At 35.5% G+C, this 9,674-nt stretch overlaps 1 non-coding gene and 1 pseudogene across 1 annotated transcript; both read left to right on the plus strand.

Annotated features, from left to right (window-relative positions):
- The first annotated feature begins 204 nt into the window (after nucleotides 1-204).
- LOC112788456 (small nucleolar RNA R71) lies at nucleotides 205-312 on the plus strand. The gene has a single exon (XR_003195818.1). It is a non-coding gene; the product is annotated as a small nucleolar RNA R71 (small nucleolar RNA).
- Nucleotides 313-7,654: 7,342 nt separating this feature from the next.
- On the plus strand, nucleotides 7,655-7,756 carry LOC112788720 (small nucleolar RNA R71; annotated as a pseudogene).
- The last annotated feature ends 1,918 nt before the right edge of the window (nucleotides 7,757-9,674 follow it).

Genomic DNA, 9,674 nt, shown 5'->3' on the forward strand with positions numbered 1-9,674 from the left:
TCCCTTCCTCTGAGGCGTCCCATTACTCACAGGATTCCTTTCAGAAGTGTACATGAACTGGTTATTTCCAACCATGTCAATGAGTTCTTGAGCTTCTGCAGGCATTTTCTTTAGGTGAATGGATCCACCTGCAGAATGGTCCAATGACATCTTTGATAATTCAGACAGACCATCATAGAATATATCCAGGATGGTCCATTCTGAAAGTATATCAGAAGGACACTTTTTGGTCAGTTCCTTGTATCTCTCCCAAGCTTCATAGAGGGATTCACCTTCCTTCTGTCTGAAGGTTTGAACATCCACTCTAAGCTTGCTAAGCTTTTGAGGAGGAAAGAACTTGGCTAAGAAAGCCGTGACCAGCTTATCCCAAGAGTTCAGGCTGTCTTTAGGTTGAGAGTCCAACCATATTCTAGCTCTGTCTCTTACAGCAAATGGGAAAAGCATAAGCCTGTAGACCTCGGGATCAACCCCATTGGTCTTAACAGTATCACAGATCTGCAAGAATTCAGTTAAGAACTGAAAGGGATCTTCGGATGGAAGTCTATAAAACTTGCAATTCTGTTGCATCAGAGAAACTAATTGAGGTTTCAGCTCAAAATTGTTTGCTCCAATGGCAGGGATTGAGATGCTTCTTCCATGTAAATTGGAATTAGGTGCAGTAAAGTCACCAAGCATCTTCCTTGCATTGTTATTATTTTCGGCCATGTCTCCTTCTTTTTCGAAAATTTCTGTCAGATTTTCTCCAGAGAGTTGTGCTTTAGCTTCCCTTAGCTTCCTCTTCAGAGTCCTTTCAGGTTCAGGGTCAGCTTCAACAAGAATGTTCTTATCCTTGTTCCTGCTCATATGAAAAAAAAGAAAACAGAAAACAAGAGGAATCCTCTATGTCACAGTATAGAGATTCCTTATGTAAGTATAAGAAGAGAATAATGGAGGAAGGAAAAGATAAGAATCCAAACACAAGGGAGAGGAATGAGTTCGAAATCTTGGGTGAAAGAGGGGTGTTAGTAGATGAATAAATAATTAGAAAGAGATGAGGAGAAGAGAAATTCAAAAATTAAATAAATTAAAATAAAAGTATTTTTGTTTTTAAATTGAATTTAAAATAAAAAATAAAAATTAAAGTTCGAAAATTAAGAAAGGAAAATTGAATCAAATTAAATTAAATTTAAAATAATTAGTTAATTTAAAAAGGAATTTTGAAAAAGAGGGAAAGGATTTTTGAAAATTAGAGATAGAATTAGTTAGGTAGTTTTGAAAAAGATATGATTGAAATAGTAAACTTTTAAAATCAAACAAAAAGTCAAGTAGTTAATTGAAAACGATTTGAAAATCAATTTTTGAAAAGATAAGAAGTTAGAAAAGAAGTTGGAGAAGATTTTGAAATTGATTTTGAAAAAGATGTGATTGACATTTATTTTGAAAAAGATTTGAAAAAAAATTTAAAAAGATTTGATTTTTGAAATCAAAGTTGATTACTTGACTAACAAGAAACTAAAAAGGTATTATTCTAGAGTTTAAAGATTGCACCTTTCTTACTAGGCAAGTAACAAACTTAAAAATTTTGAATCAATCACATTAATTGTTGGCATTAATTTTGAAAATATGAAATAAAAATAAGAAAAAGATTTTGAAAATCAATTTGAAATTTTCGAAAATCATAAAAGAAAAATGAAAAAGATTTAATTTTTGAAAAAGATTTGAAAAAGATAGAATTTTTAAATTGAAAATTTGATTTGACTCATAAGAAACAACTAAATTTTAAAAAGTTTTGAAAAAGTCAACTCAAATTTTCGAAAATTTATGAGAGAAAAAAGGAAAGATATTTTTTTATTTTTGAATTTTTTAATGATGAGAGAGAAAAACAAAAAAAAAGACACAATGCATGAAAATTTTAGATCAAAACACATGATGCATGCAAGAACACTATGAATGTCAAGATGAACACCAAGAACACTTTGAATGTCAAGATGAACACCAAGAACTTATTTTTGAAAATTTTGAAGAAAAGAAAAACATGCAAGAAACCAAACTTAGAAATTTTCAAACTTTAGACACTAACAAATTGAAAATGCATATGGAAAACAAGAAAAGACACAAAACAATAAATTTTAAGGATCAAACAAGAAGACTTACCAAGAACAACTTGAAGATCATGAAGAATGCAATGCATGGATTTTTGAAAAATGCAAGAAAGAGATAAACATGCAATTGACACCAAACTTAAAAACTGACACAAGATTCAAGCAAGAAACATCAAATTAACTTTTTTGGTTTTTATGATTTTATAAGATTTTTTTTTTTGGTATTTTTCGAAAATTATTTGAAAAAAAGTAAAATAAGGATTTCAAAATTTTTAATAGGAATTCCAGGAATCTTGCAATGTTAGTCTAAAGCTCCAGTCCAAGAATTAGACATGGCTTACTAGCCAGCCAAGCTTTCAGCGAAAGCTCCAGTCCAAAACACTAGACATGGCCAATGGCCAGCCAAGCTTCAGCATACAAATCGGGCATACAATAGCTGATACTTCATCCAATTTCATTCTATGCTGATAGGTGGAAGCCTCAGTCCAAATGAATTAGACATGGCTTTACAGCCAGCCAGGCTTCAACATGCTTCATGAAACTCTAGAATTCTTTCTTAAAAATTCTGAAGAAGAATATATTTTTGAAAAAAAAAATATATATATATATATATATTAAAAATCTTTGAAAATTTTTCGAAAATTAAAAAAAAATAACAACAAAAACTTAAAATTAAAATCAAATTACCTAATCTGAGCAAAAAGATGAACCGTCAGTTGTCCAAACTCTAACAATCCCCGGCAACGGCGCCAAAAACTTGGTGCGCAAAAATCGTGACGGTTCGTTCCTTGGTAACGGCGCTAAAAACTTAATACGCACGTTCATAATCTTAGTTCTTTGTCACAACTTCGCACAACTAACCAGCAAGTGCACTGGGTCGTCCAAGTAATAAACCTTACGTGAGTAAGGGTCGATCCCACGGAGATTGTCGGCTTGAAGCAAGTTAAGGTCATCTTGCAAATCTCAGTCAGGCAGATTCAATTGATTATAGAGATTTAATAATTAAAAGATAAATAAGGTAGAACAGAAGTGGTTGTCAGGCACGCGTTCATAGGTTGAGAATAATGATGACTGTCACAATCATCACATTCATATTAAAGTGCGAATGAATATCTTAGAATCGGAATAAGCTTGAATTGAATAGAAAAATGATAGTACTTTGTATTAATTCATGAGGAACAGCAGAGCTCCACACCTTAATCTATGGTGTGTAGAAACTCTACCGTTGAAAATACATAAGAGCAAGGTCCAGGCATGGCCGAGTGGCTAGCCCCCATAAAGGTCTAAGATAGTATAAAACTGATCAAAGATGTCTAATACAATAGTAAAAGGTCCTATTTATATCAGACTAGTTACTAGGGTTTACAGAAATGAGTAAATGATGCAGAAATTCACTTCTGGGGCCCACTTGGTGTGTGCTTGGGCTGAGCATTGAGCTTTACACGTGTAGAGACTTCTCTTGGAGTTGAACGCCAGTTTGTAACCTGTTTCTGGCATTTAACTGCACTTTGCAACCTGTTTCTGGCGTTTAACTCCAGAATGCAACATGGAACTGGCGTTGAACGCCAGTTTGCGTCGTTTAAACTTGGGCAAAGTATGGACTATTATATTGCTGGAAAGCCCTGGATGTCTACTTTCTAACGCAATTGACAGCGCACCATTTGGAGTTATGTAGCTCCAGAAAATTCACTTTGAGTGTAGGGAGGTCAGAATCCAGCAGCATCTGCAGTCCTTCTTCAACCTCTGAATCTGATTTTTGCTCAAGTCCCTCAATTTCAACCAGAAAATACTTGAAATCATAGAAAAACACACAAACTCATAGTAAAGTTTAGAAATGTAATTTTTTATTAAAAACTAATAAAAATATACTAAAAACTAACTAAATCATACTAAAAAACTATGTAAAAATAATGCCAAAAGCGTATAAATTATCCGCTCATCAACAGTGCCAAAGAATCTGCTGTGTCTCCTCATCTGGAACACATCCCCAGATTATACCATCTGAGCATCTTCTAAAAAGGTATGGTTCTTCCCAAAAATAGTACTTTGCATCAGTTAATAGCTTCTTTACTTGTTGTTTACTGTACTCCTTAGGAATGAAATTCATGGCTTTGTAATTTGCAATATCTGCAAACCATGGAGCCTACTGAATGAGGAATAGTTGCTCATCCAGAAATGTCTCAGCCACAGCTATGGGTGACTGTACTCCTGCTTCAGGCTCAATTCTGGAAAGGTGGTCAGCTACTTGATTTTCTAACCCTTTCCTGTCTTTTATCTCAATATCAAACTCCTGAAGGAGTATCTCCCATCTGATTAATCTTGGTTTAGAGTTATATTTGGTTAGAAGGTACTTCAAAGCAGCATGATCAGTATAAACAATAACCTTAGAACCAATTAAATAGGACCTAAACTTATCAACAGCATACACAATAGCTAATAATTTTTTTTCTGTAATTGTGTAATTCTTTTGAGCATCATTTAACACATGGCTAGCATAGTAAATGACATGTATAAGCTTGCCATGCCTCTGTCCTAAGACAGCTCCTATAGCATAATCACTAGCATCACACATTAATTCAAATGGTAAATCCCAATCAGGGGGAGCTATGATGGGAGCTAGGTAAGGTTTGCTTTCAGAGTTTCAAAAGCATGCAGACATTCAGCATCAAATACAAAAGAAACATCAGTAACTAATAGATTTCTCAATGGTTTAGCAATTTTAGAAAAGTCTTTTATAAATCTTCTATAAAATCCTGCATGACCCAAGAAACTCCTGACTGCCTTAACATTAGATGGTGGTGGAAATTTTTCAATTACCTCCACCTTAGCTCTATCAACCTCAATTCCCTTGCTTGAAATCCGATGTCCAAGAACAATACCTTCTGTAACCATAAAATGACATTTTTCCCAATTTAAAACAAGGTTTGATTCTTGACACCGTTTCAAGACCAGAGATAAATGCTTAAGGCAGGATTCAAAAGAATTACCAAAGATAGAAAAATCATCCATAAATACCTCAATAAACTTTTCAACCATATCATAAAAAATTGAAAGCATACACCTCTAAAAAGTTGTTGGAGCATTACAAAGTCCAAATGGCATTCTCCTATAAGCAAAAACTCCAAAAGGGCATGTGAATGATGTCTTCTCTTGATCTTAAGGGTCCACTGAAATTTGATTATATCTAGAATATCCATCTAGAAAATAATAAAAAGCATGACCAGCTAACCTCTCAAGCATCTGATCAATGAAAGGCAGGGGGAAGTGATCCTTCCTTGTAGCAGTGTTGAGCCTCCTGTATTCTATGCACATTCTCCAACTTGTGATGGTTCTTGTAGGAATCAGCTCATTCTTTTCATTCTTGATCACTGTCATTCCTCCTTTCTTGGGAACTACCTGCACAGGGCTCACCCAAGGGCTGTCAGAAATAGGGTATATAATGCCGGCTTCCCATAGTTTCATTACCTCTTTTTGGACCACCTCTTTCATAGTTGGATTAAGCCTCCTCTGTGGTTGCACAACCGGTTTAGCATCATCTTCAAGAAGGATCTTGTGCATACATTTGGTTGGACTAATCCCTTTTAAATCACCAATGGTCCACCCAAGAGCTATTTTATGGCTCTTGAGCACTGTAATAAGCGCCTCTTCCTCTCTAGGCTTCAAGGAAGAGCTAATAATAACTGGATATGAATCATTTTCACCCAAGAACACATATTTCAGAGAAGGGAGCAAAGGTTTTAGCTCAAGCTTAGGAACTTCCTTCTCTGCTTTAGGCGTGTTCACCAACTCTTTCTGGGGTGGTGAATCATCAACTTCAACTAGTTCATATTCAGAAAGAGGATCCAGAATATCATCAAGTACCTCAGCTTCCAGTACCTTTTGAACAAGTGGTTTAAAAACATCAACTCTCATACACCCTTCAGAATCATTAGGGTGTTTGAGGGCTTCAAATACATTAAGGACCACCTGTTCTTCATTGACCCTCGGGGTTAATTCACCCTTTTGCACATCAATCAAAGCTTTACCTATAGCTAAAAAGAGTCTACCAAGAATAATAGAGGACTTTGCATCCTATTCCATATCCAATATAACAAAATTAGTAGGAAAAATAAATGGTCCTACTTTCACAAGTAAATCCTCAACAACACCCATAGGAAATTTAATAGAAAGATCAGCAAGTTGAAGAGAAATACGAGTGGGTTTTACCTCCTCAATTTGAAGCTTTTTCATCATTGAAAGTGGCATGAGGTTAATGCTAACTCCAAGATCACATAAATCTCTATAAATAGTAACATCTCCAATGGTGCATGGAATTACAAAGCTCCTTGGATCCTGCATCTTTTCAGGGAGGTTATGTTAAATAATAGCACTATATTCCTTAGTTAACACCACTGTTTCTTATTCCTTCCAATTTCTCTTGTTAGTCAACAATTCTTTCATGAATTTAGCATAGAGAGGCATTTGCTCAGGAGCCTCTGCAAAAGGAATGTTGATCTGCAGCTTCTTGAAGACTTCTAAAAATCTAGAAAATTGCTTGTCCTTGGAAGCCTTTTGAAGCCTTTGAGGGTATGGCATTTTAGGCTCATATTCAAGAGCCTTTGGCAATGTAGGATGAGTGTCAAAAGAGTTTGGGAATGGATTGTCTGCACGCTTTGGAGGGGCATGCTCCACTTCTTCCTTCTTCTCCTCTGGAGCTTCTTTTTCAACTAGCTCCTCATTGACCTTGGTCTCAGAACCAGCTACTTTACCACTTCTCAATTGAATAACTTTGCAATCTTCTCTTGGGTTCACCACTGTATCACCAAGAAATGTACTTGGAGACCTCTCAGGTATTTGCTTGCTCAGTTGGCCCATTTGCACCTCTAAGTTTCTAATAGAAGCTCTGGTTTTCTGCATAAAATTATTCATCATTGTCTCCCATTTAGTGTTCTGTTGGGACTGAGAATTTGCCTGCTGAGGAGGTGGTTGCTGATGAGATTGAAATTGGCAGTTATTATGATTATTCTGTTGGAAACCGCCCTGAGAATTGTTATGAAAACTCTATGACCTCTGAGGTTGATCTCTCCACCCAAAATTTGGGTGATTTCTCCACCCTTGATTGTAAGTCTTAGAGTATGGATCATTAGTGGGATTTCTAGGAGCATTCCCCATGTAATTGACCTGTTCAGAAGAAGATTGAGCATATTCATAATTCTCATTTTGCATAGAGTTACATGTCATGCCATAAAGGACCTCTTGGGGTGCATTCTGAGTGTTGACAACTGAAACCTGCATCCCACTCAGTTGTTGAGTAAGTAAATTCATCTGCTGACTCAAAATTTTATTCTGAGCAATAATAGCATCAAGAGCTTCTACTTCCAGAACACCTTTCTTCTGAGGGGTCTCAGAGTTTACAGGATTCCTGTTGGAGGAATATAAGTATTGGTTATTAGCAACCAACTCAATAAGCTCAGTAGTTTCCTCTGGTGTCTTCTTCATGTGCAAAGAACCACTTGCAGAATTATCTAACGCATCTTGGACATTTCACATAAGCCCTCATAAAAGATATCCAGCTGAGTCCATCTAGAGAACATGTCCGAAGGGCATTGCCTAGTCAATAGCTTGAATCTCTCCCAAGCTTCATAAAGGGTCTCACCATCTTTCTGTCTGAAGGTCTGAACCTCCACCCTTAGTTTAGTCAGCTTTTGAGGTGGAAAAAATTTAGTCAAAAATCCAGTGACAACCTTATCCCAAGTATCCAGACTCTCCTTGTGTTGAGAATCCAACCACAGCTTTGCTCTATCCTTCACAGTAAATGGGAAGAGCATGAGTTTGTACATATCAGGATTTACTCCATTGGTCTTCACAATATCACAAATCTGCAGGAAATCAGAGATAAATTGATTTGGGTCTTCATGAGGAAGTCCATGATACTGGCAATTTTATTGCACAAGAGTGACAAGCTAAGGCTTCAGTTCAAAATTGTTTGCAGCTATAGGAGGCACCACAATGCTTTTCCCATAAAGATCTACATTGGGAGCAGTGTATGAGCCAAGCACTCTTCTGGGTTGTTCGTTCTCAATTGGATTTGCCACATTGGCATTAGCAGCATGATTACGAGCCATAGTAGACTCTGTAGCCTTGTAAAGTCTTGCTTGTTGCGAACGCCGCCTTAAAGTCCTTTCAGGTTCAGGATCAAATCCTATAAGAGGTTTCTTATCCCTGTTCCTGCTCATAAAAGGATAGAAGACAAGAAAAGATGGGACTCTCTACGTTAAAGTGTAGAGAATTTCCAATGAGGTAACCTGTGTAAAATAATAAAATAAAAACACTTACTACTTAATGCTAAAAATTTTCAAAAATAATGATAAAAAATCAAGCTAAAAATTTCAAAATTTTCAAGGAAAATTAAACAGAAAAATTAAAACAAAATTAACTAGGTAACACCAAACTTAATTTCAGAAATTAAGAAAAAATAAAGCTAAAAAAAATTAAAAAATTAAGGTGTAAAATTAAATAAATTTAAAGCTAAAACGCCTAATCTAAGCAATCAAACAACTAATATTTGTCAATCACAGTCAATCCCCGGCAACGGCGCCAAAAACTTGGTGCGAAATTTAAAGTCCACAAACTAACCGGCAAGTGCACCGGGTCGTACCAAGTAATACCTCAGGTGAGTGAGGGTCGATCCCACGAGGATTGATAGACTAAGAAACAATGATTGAATGATTTACTTATTTAGACAAACAGAAAATAGTGTTTGGGTCTCAATTGCATTAACAGTAATTCAGAGAATCAGAAAGTAAACAGTAAACAAGTTGTGAAATATATATGGAGAAACAGTTAAGGCTTCAGAGATATCTATCTTCCGGATTGAATTTTCTTACTAATTATTTTAATCATGCAAGATTCCATTTATGGCAAACTATATGTGACTAAACCCTAATTCCTTAGACCCTTTTAGTCTCTTTTAACCTTCATCAACCCCCAATTCCTTAGTTACTTAATTCCAATTAGAGGATGAAGTTCAATTCTAGTTATATGCCACAAAAACCCTAATTACCAAAATATAAGAGGATTATATGTCACGTATCCCGTTAAGTCCAGATAATTATAAATTTAGGAGAATTTGTTTTCAAGCTGTTGTTCAGGTAAAGAGCTTTTCCAAGGTTTACAAGAACTTAAATAGAATAAGGGTCATACTTCCATTCCACCCAGATTCATAAGATAAAGAACGAAAACAAATCTTGAAATTGAAATCAATACATGAATTAAAATAGAAAAGTAATAGTATTAATCCATAGAATAAACAGAGCTCCTAACCTTAACAGTGGAGGTTTAGTTGCTCATAGTTCAGAGAGAAAACTAGGATTCTGAAACACTGTAAAGTGCGGAATGAGGTAGAAGAGAGGAGAAAAGAGCCGAAGGGGATGATTCTTTTCCTTTTATATCTAATCCTAATTACTGTAAAATAAATTTCCTAAAACTAAATAATATCTTTTTCTAATTATAAATAAAATAAAAGTTTAAATCAAAATTTCTAATTGGTGCACGAAATTGTGATTCACACTTTTCACAACTCCACACAACTAACCAGCAAGTGCATTGGGTCGT

The sequence above is a fragment of the Arachis hypogaea genome, chromosome 20 (genome assembly GCF_003086295.3).
Source record: "Arachis hypogaea cultivar Tifrunner chromosome 20, arahy.Tifrunner.gnm2.J5K5, whole genome shotgun sequence".
Taxonomy (NCBI): domain Eukaryota; kingdom Viridiplantae; phylum Streptophyta; class Magnoliopsida; order Fabales; family Fabaceae; genus Arachis; species Arachis hypogaea.